The sequence below is a fragment of the Bos javanicus genome, chromosome 12 (assembly GCF_032452875.1).
Source record: "Bos javanicus breed banteng chromosome 12, ARS-OSU_banteng_1.0, whole genome shotgun sequence".
Classification (NCBI taxonomy): domain Eukaryota; kingdom Metazoa; phylum Chordata; class Mammalia; order Artiodactyla; family Bovidae; genus Bos; species Bos javanicus.
Window position 1 is genome coordinate 34,374,846 of NC_083879.1, and position 15,161 is coordinate 34,390,006.

A 15,161-nucleotide genomic window follows, 5' to 3' on the forward strand; every position below is an offset into this window, starting at 1 on the left:
TCCTCAGGCAGACAGCCCTGTCCAGGTGACGTGGTGACCACCAGAAGGCCCAGCTTTGCCTTCTTAGAGAGAGAAAGCTCATTGGAAAGTGCTCTGTAAACTGGAAAATGCCAAACAAATGTGGTTTCATTTGTTGCGGGGTTGAGTGCCAGCATGTGTTGCTCTGAGAGTTTGCGTTAGTCAGGAAACTGTGACCATCCGCTAGATCATCAGGTCCTCACGCTCAAACTGGGGGGGTGGGGGGTGCTCATCTTTACCAGATAAGCAGAGTCACCGGAGGTTTCGTCTTCATGAGACTCCCATCTGCAGCATTTGATTGGCTTAGAAGCTTCATGACATGTCCGAGGCACACAGTGCTGGTCACGGTACCGTGTGTGTGTACACACATATGTATAATTTATTGTTTCAGTGTATGTGTGTGTACACACATATATAAAATTTATTGTTCCAGTGCTGTGTACTATTATGTACTTGGATAACAAAAGTTAGCACCTTTTTGGGATAAGTAATATATAAAAATTTAACCCATCTCTGTTTACCAGCAACAAACCAAAAAACTGTAAATATGGTATTACAGCAAGAAAAAGTAGAAGGTACCTATCAAAACTGGTCTGTCTAGTTTTGATTTTTTAATATTTTTTTTTATATTTATTTGATATTTACAGAAGGAAAGATTACCTCCTCTGTGAGGACAGTGCCCGATTTTTGGGGGGGGATGGTGCTGGGTCTTTGTTGCTGTGGGCTCTTCTCTGGTTGCAGTGCACAGGCTTCTCACTGCGGTGGCTTCTCTTGTGAACACGGGCTCTAGGGCGCAGGCGCGGTAGTTGTGGCTCCCGGGCTCTAGAGCGCAGGCGCGGTAGTTGTGGGGCGTGGGCTCAGCTGCTGCGTGGCACGTAGGATCTTCCCGGATCGAGGGTCGACCTGCGTCTCCTGCACTGGCAGGTGTACTCTTCACCACCGAACCCACCAGGGACGCCCCCAAAGCACCTTGTTCAATAAGTATGTTGTGTTTAATTTCAGTGTCCTAAGTAAATGAAGGGCTGAAACATATTTACAGAAGGAAAGATCTGATACAAAAATACCGATTTTTCTCCAATCTGTACACTTAATGTAATGTCCTCACTTGTTGGCTTGACTCTAATGGGCTGACTATGATCTCCTGTGGAAGCTGATGGCTCAAGAACAGTGACAGAAGGGTGGGCTTGTCCATTCGGGACCACTAACCAGGAAGCTGGAGGATTTAGGACCGGGTAGCAATGCTGTGGGGGTACAGGGGGCACAGAATGGTGGAGCCAAGCCCAGCACTGCAGGCAGGCTCGGTGCGTTTATGGCCTCCTGACCATCAGCCAACAGCCCTGCAGCTGTGAGGGCCGAGAAGGGACTGCTCAGTTTCAGTGGTGATGTCCCGATAAATCATCCACCGGGAAGAGATGAAACCTGGATCTGTCCCCTTCTACTAAAGTAGTTTAGTTCTACTTTAACTAAAGTAAAGTGGGTTAAAGACCCAGATATGAGGAGTGGAGGCTTAAATTTGGGAGAGAGAGTCTATCTGAGCGCTCCTTTTTGTTCCTGTTTGGACTCTGGTGTCATGCATACGGCACGGAAGACTGTGTCCACTGCATGAGGACCTGAGTCTTCTGTTCAATAAACAGGTGAAAACAAGTAAGAAGCTACAGGTTGGCATAGAGGTTTTCAGCATTGTAACTGGAAAAAGATTTTTTTGCTTTCTAAATTGTTATTGTGGTTTTAAAAAAACAGGCGACATAAAATATACCATTTGTCTCTGAGATCTGCTCTTACTGAAGTGGATCAGTGATGAAAGTAGCCAAATCTGAGCATCAGAAGACCACCCAGTGTATCTGATGCATGATCTCTGTAGTTCTGAGAAGCAAAAGAATAATTTAAAATAAGGGGTATGAAGGGGTGGGTGCGTGCGTGCGTGCGTGCGTGTGTGTGTGTGTGTAGGTGACTGGATAATTAAGGGGCTTATTGGTGGGTAAGTGAGAGTTGGTTGTGGGTGTGCTTGTATGAAAGGCTGATCAATTCTGAGCAATGATGAAAAGATTTTACTGCAGAACTTTATATAACTATGAAGGTTTCTACACTTGATCTGAGCTCAGAATTAAAAGAAAAAAAAATATATACCATTTGGAAAATAAATATTTTTTAAAGTGCTGTGAATGTGCAAGAGGCCAGACATGTGCTGTGCCCCCTAGAGTAACCTTGGGGTTGACGGAGGTGAGGAGCAGAGCGAGTCCAGAGCCAGCTGACTCTCACCTGTCGGGCACATACGAACCACAGGTGTTGTCTGTGCTTCTCGGTGTTCACCACTGCCTGGTGTTGACCGGGGTGTGGCCTCGTCTGTGAGGATGGTGCCCGGTGTTGACTGCGGTGTGACGTCATTTGTGAGGATGGTGCCCAGTTTGTGAGGATGGTGCCCGGTTTGTTGACTGTGGTGTGGCATCGTCTGTGAGGACGGTGCCTGGCGTTGACTGTGGTATGATGTCTGTAAAAGTGATCCGGAGGCTCAGCTCCTTTATGGACCTCAGAGAAAGCGTGATCTCAGGTCCCATGTGCCGAGACCAGTAGAACTATAAAAAAAAGTGAATAGTGAGCCCCAAATTCAGGTAGTCTTACCCCTGGTGCAAGGAGGGGTGCACCGAAGTCTTAGGGATGCTTTCTCATGAGCGTTCCTAAGAATGATCAGCAGCCATGCAGTTAGTAAACGGGTCACTCAGCAGAATATGGAAGGGCGTTCTTCATGTGCAGACCGTGTCTTGAAGTGGGAACGGGCTGTTTTGGCTGCAGCGTGTGAGGTGAAGAATGGGCTTGGGCAACCCGTAGGGAAGTTGTTTCCCCGTGGGGACCACACTGCTAGCGGGCAGAGGGAGCAGGCAGGCTGAGGACCAGTGTGGAAGGTGCCCGTGACCTGGGGGTGGACTGGGCAGACAGACCCCACTGGGCGCTGGTGCTGTGTAAGCCGGGAGGGGTGGTCCCCGTGTTGGAAGGGGCCACTTGGAGGAGGGGTGCAATGTGGGGACGGGTGCAGGGGGCCAGTTCAGGCTGAGCGGACGATGCCTGTGAGCAGATGTGGGACCTGAGGCTGCAGGCAGGAGGCAGGGCTGGGGAGCCATGTAGGAGAGGGAGGCGCACGCCTGCACAGAGGATGCTGTGAGCGGAGAGCCTGCTGGGTGAGATGAGGAAGGTGTGGGATAGCCCACCCTGTCGGCCTGTCTTCTCATTGAAACAGCTTTTTTCAAGTACCAGCAAAAACTGAGATTTTAAATGTGTTTTCTGTTCCGTTTCTACTACTAGAGAGTAGCACCTACTCTGTTTTTAGGATTAGGTAGCTGGGAGCATTGCTTGTAGGACATCTACCATAGATTTGTGTTCTTAGTAGGTACATTCTCAGCAGACGAGTCACACAGGACCTGAGGGCTTCCTGTCCATTAGCTGCTCAAGTTCCAAGCAGATTCTTAACCTGTGTCGCTGCCATTGCGATTCTAAGTGCAAAGGAGCAGGGCCGTCGATCCACAGGTCAGGGTGGAGCACGGCCAGCTGTGAGCCAGTCTTCATCCAGTGTGCTCTCCCCGGCCCGCTCTCCTTCAGGCCGCCTGACCACACAGAGCTGGGGCCAGCGGCAGCGGGCGGTGAGTGGAGGGGGTGGGCGCACCGGGCTTGTGTGCTTGCAAGCAGTGTAGTGCTCTGGTTGGTTTTCTAGTTTCAGAAGGAAGGTCACAGACACACCCGCATGAGGAAGATGCCCCTGCTCCCATCCATGGGACTGCATTTTCATTAGAGCTTGTTTGCTGTCTTGTTCACTTGATATCACTTTTGAAAAACTTCTTTCTCCAAAATAGATATGTGAGTGTGTATAGACATCCTTCTCCATCAGAGGGCAGACAGACTGAAAACCACAATCACAAAAAACTAACCAATCTGATCACATGGACCACAGCCTTGTCTAATTCAATGAAACTATGAGCCATGCCCTGTAGGGTCCCCCAAGATGGATGGGTCATGGTGGAGAGGTCTGACAAAACGTGGTCCACTGGAGAAGGGAATGGCAAACCACTTCAGTATTCTTGCCTTGAGAACCCCATGAACAGCATGAAAAGACAAAAAGGTATGACACTGAAAGATGAACTCCCCAGGTCAGTAGGTGCCCAATATGCTACTGGAGATCAGTGGAGGAATAACTCCAGAAAGAATGAAGAGACGGAGCCAACGCAAAAACAGTACCCAGTTGTGGATGTGACTGGTGATGGAAGTAAAGTCCAATGCTATAAAGAGCAATATTGCATAGGAACCTGGAATGTTAGGTCCATGAATCAAGGCAAATTGGAAGTGGTCAACAGGAGATGGCAAGAGTGAACAACAGCATTTTAGGAATCAGCGAACTAAAATGGACTGGAATGGGTGAATTTAATTCAGATGACCATTATATCTACTACTGTGGGCAAGAATCCCTTAGAAGAAATGGAGTGCCATCATGGTCAACAAAAGAGTCCAAAATGCAGTACTTGGATGCAGTCTCAAAAACAACAGAATGATCTCTGTTCGTATCCAAGGCAAACCGTTCAATATCACAGTAATCCAGGTCTATGCCCTGACCAGTAACACTGAAGAAGCTAAAGTTGAATGGTTCTATGAAGACCTATAAGACCTTCTAGAACTAATACCCAAAAAAGATGTTCTTTTCATTATAAGGGACTGAATGCAAAAGTAGGAAGTGAAGAAATACCTGGAATAACAGGCAGATTTGGCCTTGGAGTACAGAATGAAGCAGGGCAAAGGCTAGTAGAGTTTTGCCAAGAGAAACACTGGTCATAGCAAACACCCTCTTCCAACAGCACAGAGAAGACTACACATGGACATCACCAGGTGGTCAGCACTGAAACCAGATCGATTATATTGTTTGCAGCCAAAGATGGAGACGCTCTATACAGTCAGCAAAAACAGGACCAGGAGCTGACTGTAGCTCAGATTATGAACTCCTTATTGCCAACTTCAGACTGAAATTGAAATGGTCTAGTGAAACCACTATTACTGCACAATTGCACTCATCTCACACGCTAGTAAAGTAATGCTCAAAATTCTCCAAGCCAGGCTTCAACAGTACATGAACTGTGAAATTCCAGATGTTCAAGCTGTATTTAGAAAAGGTAGAGAAACCAGAGATCAAATTGCCAACATCTGTTGGATCATAGAAAAAGCAAGAGAGTTCCAGAAAAACATCTACTTCTGTTTTATTGGTCATACCAAAGCCTTTGACTGTGTGGATCACAATAAACTGTGGAAAATTCTGAAAGAGATGGGAATACCAGACCACCTGACCTGCCTCTTAAGAAACCTGTATGCAGGTCAAGAAGCAACAGTTAGAACTGGACATGGAACAACAGACTGGTTCCAAATCAGGAAAGGAGTATAAGGCTATATATTGTCACCCTGCTTATTTAACTTATATGCAGAGTACATCATGAGAAATACTGGACTGGATGAAGCATGAGCTGGAATCAAGATTGGCGGGAGAAATATCAATAACCTCAGATATGCAGATGACACCACACTTATGGCAGAAAGGGAAGAAGAACTAAAGAGCCTCTTGATGAAAGTGAAAGAAGAGAGTTTATTAAAGAGTTGGCTTAAAACTCAACATTCAGAAAACTAAGATCATGGCATCTGGTCCCATCACTTCGTGGCAAATAGTTGGGGAAACAGTGTAAACAGAGAGAGTTTATTTTGGGGGAGGGCTCCAAAATCACTGCAGATGATGACTGCAGCCATGAAATTAAAAGATGCTTGCTCCTTGGAAGAAAGGTTATGACCAAGCTTGACAGCGTATTAAAAAGCAGAGACATTACTTTGTCAACAAAGTCCGTCTAGTCAAAGCTATAGCTTTTCCAGTAGTCATGTATGGATGTGAGAGTTGAACTATAAAAAAGCTGAGTGCCGAAGAATTGATGCTTTTGAACTGTGATGTTGGAGAAGACTCTTGAGAGTCCCTTGGACTGCAAGGAGATCCAACCAGTCCATCCTAAAGGAAATCAGTCCTGAATAGTCATTGGAAGGACTGATGTTGAAGCTGAAATTCCCAATACTTTGTCCACATGATGCAAAGAACTGACTTGTTGGAAAGACCCTGATGCTGGGAAAGATTGAAGGCAAGAGGAGAAGGGGACGTCAGAGGATGCGATGGTTGGATGGCATCACCACCTAGAGGGACGTGAGTTTGAGTAAACTCCAGGAGTTGTTGATGGACAGAGAGTCCTGCTGTGTCGCATTCCATGGAGTTGCAAAGAGTCAGAAGTGACTGAGTGACTGATCTGAACTGAACTGAAGTATAGAAATCCATATAGATATGTGACATTTGTGCATTCAAGCAGATGAAGAATTAGGTTTTTATAGCTCTACTTTTGACTATATCTTTCAGAGGTTTTCATCAGAGATATCACAAGTTTAGTTCACTTTGTATAAAATTGTATCATAGCTTACTGACTTTATGTGGTGTCCAGCATTGATGGTTTTATTTGAAAAGGTCTAATTTTAAATTAACTGATAAAACACTAAGATAAGGAAATGTGTCTATTAAATGATTTCTACCATCTAAATTAAAATGGCAGGTATTTCCCGATCTGTTATTTTTAAAGGAAGCCTGGTGAGAGAGCTTGATCAGGTGAGAGCTTTTATATATAGATCTGAGGTCTGCTTTTGACCTTGGCTCTTCTTCTTCCCTCACACTCAGATGTTGGCTCAGGGAATGGCATAAAGGTTTCTTTCTTTCAGTGTGTTTAAAAAAAAAAAATACCGTCTATTAAAACAGTAGAACTAGACCCCAGGGTGGTTCAAAGTTCGTCAGTCCCTTTCCAGAGACTCTAGCTTCAACTGTTTGCTAGAAATCCTCCTTTCTCCTTTGAGTTTCTTCCCTGGGGAAGTAGTCATGTTTCCTCCTATTCTTACGCCTTGGCTCTTGAACAAACAAGAACAGTCTCCTGGGAGGTGAAGGCATGCCCAGGTGGCATAGTTTGGCGTACTTGACGTTGCTAAGCACATGTTAGATTAAACAGAACAATATTTATTTTTTTTCTCTTGAATACAAAGACCATATGGTGCCTATCTAGAAAAACCTAAGTAGTTAATTGCATGTTAAATTCCTTTCCTCTTTTGTTGAATAAACAACTGAGAAAATATTTACCTTCTCTGTCATGCTAGATTTATTTATGACTTTGTAACTAAAACACAGAAGTGTTATAAATTGAAACTTTAATCTCAAGATTGACTCATTTGCTAAAAATTTATATGGTTTCAGTTTGTGGGACAGCTGCAGCTCTAGAGTTCACTGATCTAAAACATGAGGAAGTCATGACTTACCCGGTTTTTTTTTATAACATAGTCCTTGGAGCCAAGTCACCAACTTTCATTCTCATCTTGGTTTTCATGAATAGTACTATGCTTTAAAAAAAAAAAATTTTTTTTTTTTGACTGCAGATTCACAAAGGCTAGGTCAAGTGAAATAAAAACCCAGGATACTCATTTCTTCTTCACCAGATAGACTCTGTTTAAATGATACACGTGTCTTTTAGATTTGAGGATGTTTATGTTTCCAGAAGCTTCCGCCCTGGTGATTGTCCAAGTGGATTCTCCTCCACGGTGAGCATGGGCAGGACGCAGGGAGCTCGGGATCCGGAGGGCTGTTCCCGGTGGCCTTCTACCTGCGCCCTGGGGTCTCGGGGGCAGCACCAGCCCTGTAAGAAGCCCCTGGCTGAGTTAGGTTAGTTGATGCTAATCTTGCATTTTAACTGCATTTGAGGATGTCATACGTGCATGTAACCAGAAATCAAAAGATGCGGAGGGTTTGCAGGCGATCTTCCCTGCTCTGGGCCTGTCCAGAGGCGGGACTCCCTGCCCCGTGGTACGTAGTTCTCCCCCTCTCACCGGAGAATGGAACCTCTTTCCACAGGTGTAGAGGCACTTCTCATCCGTGGTCCTCCACATATTTCCTTCTAGCATTTCTGTGGTCTTGTTTGTTACTTTTAAATCTTTGTCTGTTTAAGTTTCCGGTGGTGTAAGTCACCAGATTAGGAACCAACGTTACTTTTTCTAACTGGTTTTTTAAAAACCCACACCCCCCTCTGATTTGAAAAGGTCTCCTTTGTGAGATGCTAAGATTTGTGTCCGAGTTTCCTTTTCAGGGCTCCTGCCAAGGCTGGATAATCATTTGTGAGGGGTTTTGTCTTTTGTGGGTTTTTTGATTGTTTTTTTCTGTTTTTATACATAGGTGCCTTGCTCCACTTTTCCTCCGTGAATCTGCCTGTTCCTGTCACACCGGTGGTCTTTGTTTATGGTCTTCCTCTCAGAAGCGCCTCATGTATCTTGTTAATGTCCTGTTGTTGTACGGGCTTTTTTCTTGCTCTGGTGAGGGGCTCTCTTCGCCTTCCCCCCTTTTCTAGCTCTTTATCATCAGCACTTCAGGGTGTTGATGTTGTGGCTGACGTTCTTAATGAACGTCCTGCTGTCCTTGATCCCCCCTTTTCTAGCTCTTTATCATCAGCACTTCGGCGTGTTGATGTTGTGGCTGACGTTCTTAATGAACGTCCTGCTGTCCTTGATGCATGTTCACGGGATTGTAAAGGTTTCTAGATACCACTCTATGTATGAATACATACTTACACACATGTATGAAACCTCACATCATATGTAAGTAATATTTTTGCTGCCCCTTTTCAACATTTCTGTGACCCTTGTGTCCTTCACTGGTCCAGTGGCTTGAACTTTTTTAATTTTTAATTTTGTATTGGGGTAGAACCAGTCACGGAGAAGGCAATGGCACCCCACTCCAGTACTCTTGCCTGGAAAATCCCATGGACGGAGGAACCTGGTAGGCTGCAGTCCATGGGTCGCTAAGAGTCGGACACGACTGAGCGACTTCCCTTTCACTTTTCACTTTCATGCATTGGAGAAGGAAATGGCAACCCACTCCAGTGTTCTTGCCTGGAGAATCCCAGGGACGGGGGAGCCTGGTGGGCTGCCGTCTATGGGGTCGCACAGAGTCGGACATGACTGAAGCGACTTAGCAGCAGCAGCAGCAGAGCCAGTCAATGTTGTCAGTAGTTTCAGGTGGACCGCAAAGGGACTTAGCCGTACATGTATCCATTTCCCCCATACGTCTCTCCCAACCAGGCTGCCACATAATGTTGAGCAGAGTTCCATGTGCTGTACAGGAGGTCTTTGTTGTTTATTCACTTTCAGTATAGCAGCACGTACATGACCTTTCCAGACTCTCCAACTATCCCTTCCTCTTCCCATCCTTCCCCGAAACTGTAAGTTGGTTCTCTAAGTCTGTGAGTCTATTTTAGTTTTGTGAGTAAGTTCATTTGTATCATTTCTTTTTAGATCCCATATATAAGGGATGTCGTATGCTAGTTCTCCTCTGACCTCACTCAGTATGATGATCTCTGGGTCCATCCATGTTGCTGCAAATGGCATCATTTCACTCTTTTTAATGGCTGGGTAGTGTTCCATTGCATACATATACCACATTTTTATCCATTCCTCTGCTGATGGACATTTAGGTTGCTTCCACGTCTTGGCTGTTGTAAACAGTGCTGCAGTGAACACTGGAGTGCACTATCCTTTTGGATCGTGATTTTCTCCAGATGTATGCCCAGGAGTGGGACTGCAGGGGCGTGTGGGGGCTGTTGGTAGTTTTTTCCGGAACCTCCATACTGCTGTCTCAGTGGCTGCACCAGTTTTCATTCCCACCAGCAGTGTAGGGTTCTCGCTTCTCTCCATGCCCTCTCCAGCATTTGTAGTTTGTGCATGTTTTGCTGATGGCCATTCTGGCTGGTGTAAGGCAATGTCTCATAGTTTTTATTTGCATTTCTCTAATAATCATTGATGTCAAACATCTTTTCATGTGCCTCTGGTTCATTTGTGTGTCTTCTTAAGAGAAATGTCTGTTTAGGACTTGTGTTTTTTTTTTTTTTTTTTAATTGGGTTGTTTGTTTTTGATGCTGTTAAGTGTCTTGAGCTATTTGTAAATTTTGGAGAATAATCCCTTATTGGTCACATAAATTGGCAAATATTTTCTCCCAATTTGTGGGTTGTCTTTTTTGTTTTGTTTATTGTTTCCTTTACTGTGCAAAAACTTTTGAGTTTGAGTAGGTCCCATTTATTTTTGTTTTTATTTCCACTATTCTGGGAGATGGATCAAAAAAAGATGTTGCTCTTATTTTATGTCAAAGTGTTCTTTCTGTGTTTTCCTCTAGGAGTTTTGTAGTGTCCACTCTTGTGTTTAGGTCTTTAATCTGTTTTGAGCTTATTCTTGTGTATGGAGTGAAGGAATGATCTCATTTCGTTTTTTTACACGTGGCCGTCCAGTTTTCCCAGTACTATTTGTTGAAGAGACTGTCTTTACAGCATCGTGTAGTCTTGCCTCCTTGGTCATGGATTAATTGACCGTTGGTGCTTGGGATTATTTCGGGGCCCTTCTGTCCTGTTCCATTGATCTATATTTCTGTTTTTGTGCCAGCTGATGACTGTAGCTTTGTAGTGTAGTCTGAAGTCAGGAAATCTGATTCCTCCAGGTCTGTTTTTCTTTTTCCAGATTGCTTTGGCTATTCAGTGTCTTTTGTGTGTCCTTAACAAATTTTGGCTTTTTTTTTGGTTCTAGTTCTGTGAAAAAAGCCACTGGTAATTTGACAGGAATTGCACTGAATTTGTAGATTGAGTGGCTTGAACTTATAAAATTACGCCAAATAACACTGGAGACGTTGAACACCCTGCTTGTGTCCACGGTTTCAGTGGAATATTTCTGGCTGGATTTGAGAGCACAGGAGGCATGTATTCCGACCATGAAGGCAGGAGTGAGGAGTGAGGTGTGGACTCAGGCAGGGCAGCTGGAGTTCGGGGCACAGGGCAGGCGAGGTCACCCCATGTGGTGGTGGTATAGCAGATGCTCGATACTTGGACAGTCCTCTGTAACGTGAGCACTGACTCAAGTGGTCATCATGAGGACCAAGTGAGATCACGCGTGTGGAAGCATGCAGCCCAGTGCCTGGCACCGGTGAGAACACAGCGAGCGTTAAGCAGTAGTGTTCTCGTCAGTGTTGGTTACCGAAGAGGGATTTCATCATTGCATGTGGGGCGGCTGCAGCAGGAGAATCAGGTTCACACATTAAAGGAGATGACCCCTGACCAGAAGGATGGCCATGGGCCGGGCCTCCCACGTCCCGTGACAGTGCCCACAGCCACGTGCTCCAGCACTGTGATGGCGGGTCTGTGCCTGAGAACCTGTGTCCCCAACCAGGTTATCGTGTATGAGAGGAGTTTACCGTGGAGTTGCTTATTCTCGGTTTGTAGTGAGTACAGTTCGTAATTGTGGAATTGACCACCCTGCTGCATGCTCTATTTAATACACTCGCCCTTCAGGTTCTTCTCTTCACATGTGTGTGTGTTTTCAGAGTCTCAGGGAAGCTTTGAAATGCTTGCTGATTTATGGAGAGTGAAAGTGAACCAGACTTTCTCAGAACATTTAGAAAAACTCAGACACTTAAAAGCTAAAAAGCATAAAATCAAACAATATTTGAAATGATTTACACAATTTCAGCAATAACATTTTTCCACTTAAGCCAGCGTGCAGTCTAAACAGCCCTTCATGCGGCTCGGTCCTTTACATGAGCACAGTGCAGGTCTCTAAATCAGATGGTAGTTTACATTTATCTCATACTTTTTCTAACTCATTTTCCTTCTTAAAACTTAGTGTATCCTTCAAAAAGTCAAACCAGTTCTGTACAGAATAAGTTAAAGTGAATAAATAAGTACATAAGATTCTGGAGAATAATATCTGGCCACGGCTGAGTTTAGAAAAGAGATTTAGAAAGAAAAAAGAGGGCATCAGTTCTTTTCAGCCTTCAACAAGCCATGGCTCACACCCGACCTTTGGGAGATCACAGCTTGACCTTCAAACCATGGAGAACTGAGAAGAAATCTCCCAGGGCTCCTGTTGTTACTACCCTGTGAAGTGATGGTACCTGAGTACTTTTATGTAAAAAGTTCCAATAATGCTTAGGTGCTGACTTTTTATCCAACACTTGTTTTGAGTTGCAGTAATATGCACTGTTGGGCATTGCCCAGGGTTTCCATATGTTTCAAGCATAAATACAGCAGGATTTTTTTGGTAAGAAATTGCTAAAAGCTGTTACATCAGGAATGTTGGAGATTCTTCAGACGAGATCATCGGGGAGGAATGATGACAGGGCGATTGAAAGCAGGCAGCCTTTGTAGTTTCAGGGGCTCAGTCACATGTGTTACATGTCAGTTACTCTGTACAGAATGAATGAAGGGACTGGCCTGCAGGTGATGTGGCATCATGAGCCCTGTGCTGCACTTCTGGTACGGGCCCCCTAGGGGTGGGGGTGGGGACCCCCAGTTGTGCATGGCAGGACGGGGATGGGGAGGGTGTTCTCACTTCTTTGTAGAAATCAGGTCTCATCTCGTCACCCTTAATGAGACACATATCCACTGCAGCCCACTGCGATCTACAAATGAAGTTATAGCAGGCGCTTTTAATATGATCCGAAGGGATCGTTCACTGTGCGAATTAAATAAGTTTGCAAAGCAGCAATTATTCACACCAAGGCCATTGGGTACTGATCATGTAAAGTTAGTAGTCTGATAGGCAGGAGCCAGTTAAGTGAAGAGTTTCCTTTGTGGACACCAGATTTCACAGGTTTCAGGGACAGCACATGACTGAGAATTAACTGCTCTGAGTCACCTATGCACCTCAGCCTGATCTCGGGAAAAGTTAATGAAAATTAGTAACATTTTCCATTTTGTGTTTTCACTAAAGAAATTCAGACAGTGTGTGTGTAGCAGTACATTAATTAGTCATTTTTACCTGTTTGTTGACATCTTTATAATTTTAGGGATTCACCTAAGTTATCTCAATTAATTAGATCACCATTATATTTCCATGTTTCATCTGATAAGAGCATTTCCATCTGAATTGGTTACATCTTTGTTCTGCTTATGGAGTTGGTTCTGTCAGACACATACTGGTATTTCCATGGGGTTTTACTTTTTTTTTTGCAGATCCTTTTCCCCCACTATTTATATATAAATAGAATTGACAATGGAATTATTATTTTGGTTAGGTAGTTTGGAGTACTTTTTTTTTAGAAGACTAGGTCCAGTCTCCTTAAAATGAGCCATAAGTGTACCATTAGCAGAGAAAATGGTTTCTAGTTGTCGTTAAGAACTTTATAAAGTTCTCATACTGGTACTGTGGAAATCATTCAGACTTCTATGGTAATATGGAGAGGGGTTTGTTTTTATATACCGGAGAGTAGTGTCAACATTCTAGCTCGCTGCTTCACTTGGGGTAGGGTCCTTGTGCGTCAGCTTCTCACAGCCGTCAACTCTAGGCGGCCCCCCGCCCCCCGCTGGGGGCCAGCAGCATCAGCACCCTGGCATGCTCGTAGTGTAATGCTCTGACGTCAGCCTGCACAGGGGCTCTCCTTTTTAGCTGTAAAAATAGCTGAGTGGTATGCTTTGATATGTGTTGAAGCCAACAGGATAGAAATTAATTTACGAGTTGTAGGGTCTAGTCTGAACTCGGGAATATGGCATGGGGATCTGTTTGAGGATCCGTGGGATTTGAAGTCCAGGCGGCTATAACCTTCACCTGTGTTGGGAACACAGAAGGTCCCATAGTTAGAAATGCGGAGTGGGCAGTATGGAGGAACGGGGTGCGGGGGGTGGGTGGGGAGCTCGGATTAGGACCCCGGGCTCTGCATCCTGTGTGCTGTCAGTTGGAGTCCAGGTGAAGTTGCTACGACAAAGCCCCCAGAAACAGCGACTTATCTGCTTACTGACCAGAGTCTTTCAGTGTTCATTTAAATAACAGATCGCGGGCCACAGCCATTAGTTTCTGCAAGAGCCCCTAGGTCAGTAACGTGTTAAGTGAGATAACCCAGCAAGGCAGAGGCAAGCAGGTCGCGTCAGGGGCTCCTCCGCTTGTGGCTTCCCCGAGTCCCAGGTGTGGGTCTGGTTCCTGCTTCTTCTGGGGGAGCAGGAAGGGAAAGAGGCTGTGGGGGGTGAGCCACTGTCTTCTGAAGCACCTGGTCTGCACGTCCACCCACGGCTGGCGCACGGCCACCCTGAGTCACCGGAGACCCGGGGCAGTGGTGCAGGCCAGGGCCAGCGGGGGTGCCGGGCAGGCCCTGCCCACGGCCTTGACCCGCTTATGCTTTTGAGTCTACTATAAAATAGAAACTGTTAAAAATAATAATTATTAAAAATTACATAATATTTGTAAAAATACCTTCCTCAAAAAATTCTCATGAAGACACAGGGATATACTTTAATAAGTATTATTGGTATCCATTCTTAATTTTCAGTTTGTTTCTCTTGTTAACACTTCTTAGCACAGCTCTAATTTTTTTCTTTTTCTGATAATTGTCTTTATTTACAGCCACACTGTCGTGGTTGCTATGTGTGGGCTTTGTCTAGTTGTGGCGAGCAGGGGCTACTGTAATTGAGAAGCTCGGGCCTCTCACTGCGGAGCGCAGGCCCTCGGACTCATGGTTGCGGCTCCCGGGCTCTAGAGCACAGGCTCGCTACTTCTGTGCTTGGGCTTCGTTGCTCCGAGGCACGCGGGATCTTCCCGGATCAGGGATTGAACCCGTGTCCCCTACGTTGGCAGGTAGATTCTTTACCACTGAGCCAGCAGGGAAACCCAGCCCTCTGTTCTCAAATAGATATCCGTGTGTGTCTTCTACTGCCATGCAATACGTCACCATGCACTCGTGGCTAAGCCAGCTCACGGCCCCTGTGGGTGGGGTGGCAGTCGGGGTGTCGGCCGGGCCGAGGTCTCACCTCGGGCTTGCCTGCTCCACCCAGGTTCTTGGCAGAATTCTCATGTTTGCAGGACTGAGGGGGCTGACTTCTTGCTTGCTGTCAGCTGTTGGACCGCCGAGTCCTGATGGTCAGACCTGCCCGCACTCACGGGGTGAAGGCCCATGCAAGCATCCACGGAGGACGGGGCCTGCAGGGGGCATCCACCACGGTGGCTGGGTTTCTCCTAAAATCGCCTTATTCCAGACAGAATCCCTGTGTGTTTGGTACTGCTGTCTCATGGGTTTTGGTAAAATGTCAGTGGG

The 15,161-nt window shown here is 45.5% G+C and overlaps 1 protein-coding gene and 2 non-coding genes across 3 annotated transcripts in view; all 3 read left to right on the forward strand.

Annotated features, from left to right (window-relative positions):
• MIPEP (mitochondrial intermediate peptidase) overlaps positions 1 to 15,161 on the forward strand; it is an 83,939-nt gene that overhangs the window by 50,278 nt on the left and 18,500 nt on the right. The window lies entirely within an intron of this gene.
• Positions 1,808 to 1,887, forward strand: LOC133258703 (small nucleolar RNA U2-19). Its single transcript, XR_009740155.1, has one exon. It is a non-coding gene; the product is annotated as a small nucleolar RNA U2-19 (small nucleolar RNA).
• LOC133258702 (small nucleolar RNA U2-30) lies at positions 2,048 to 2,119 on the forward strand. Its single transcript, XR_009740154.1, has one exon. It is a non-coding gene; the product is annotated as a small nucleolar RNA U2-30 (small nucleolar RNA).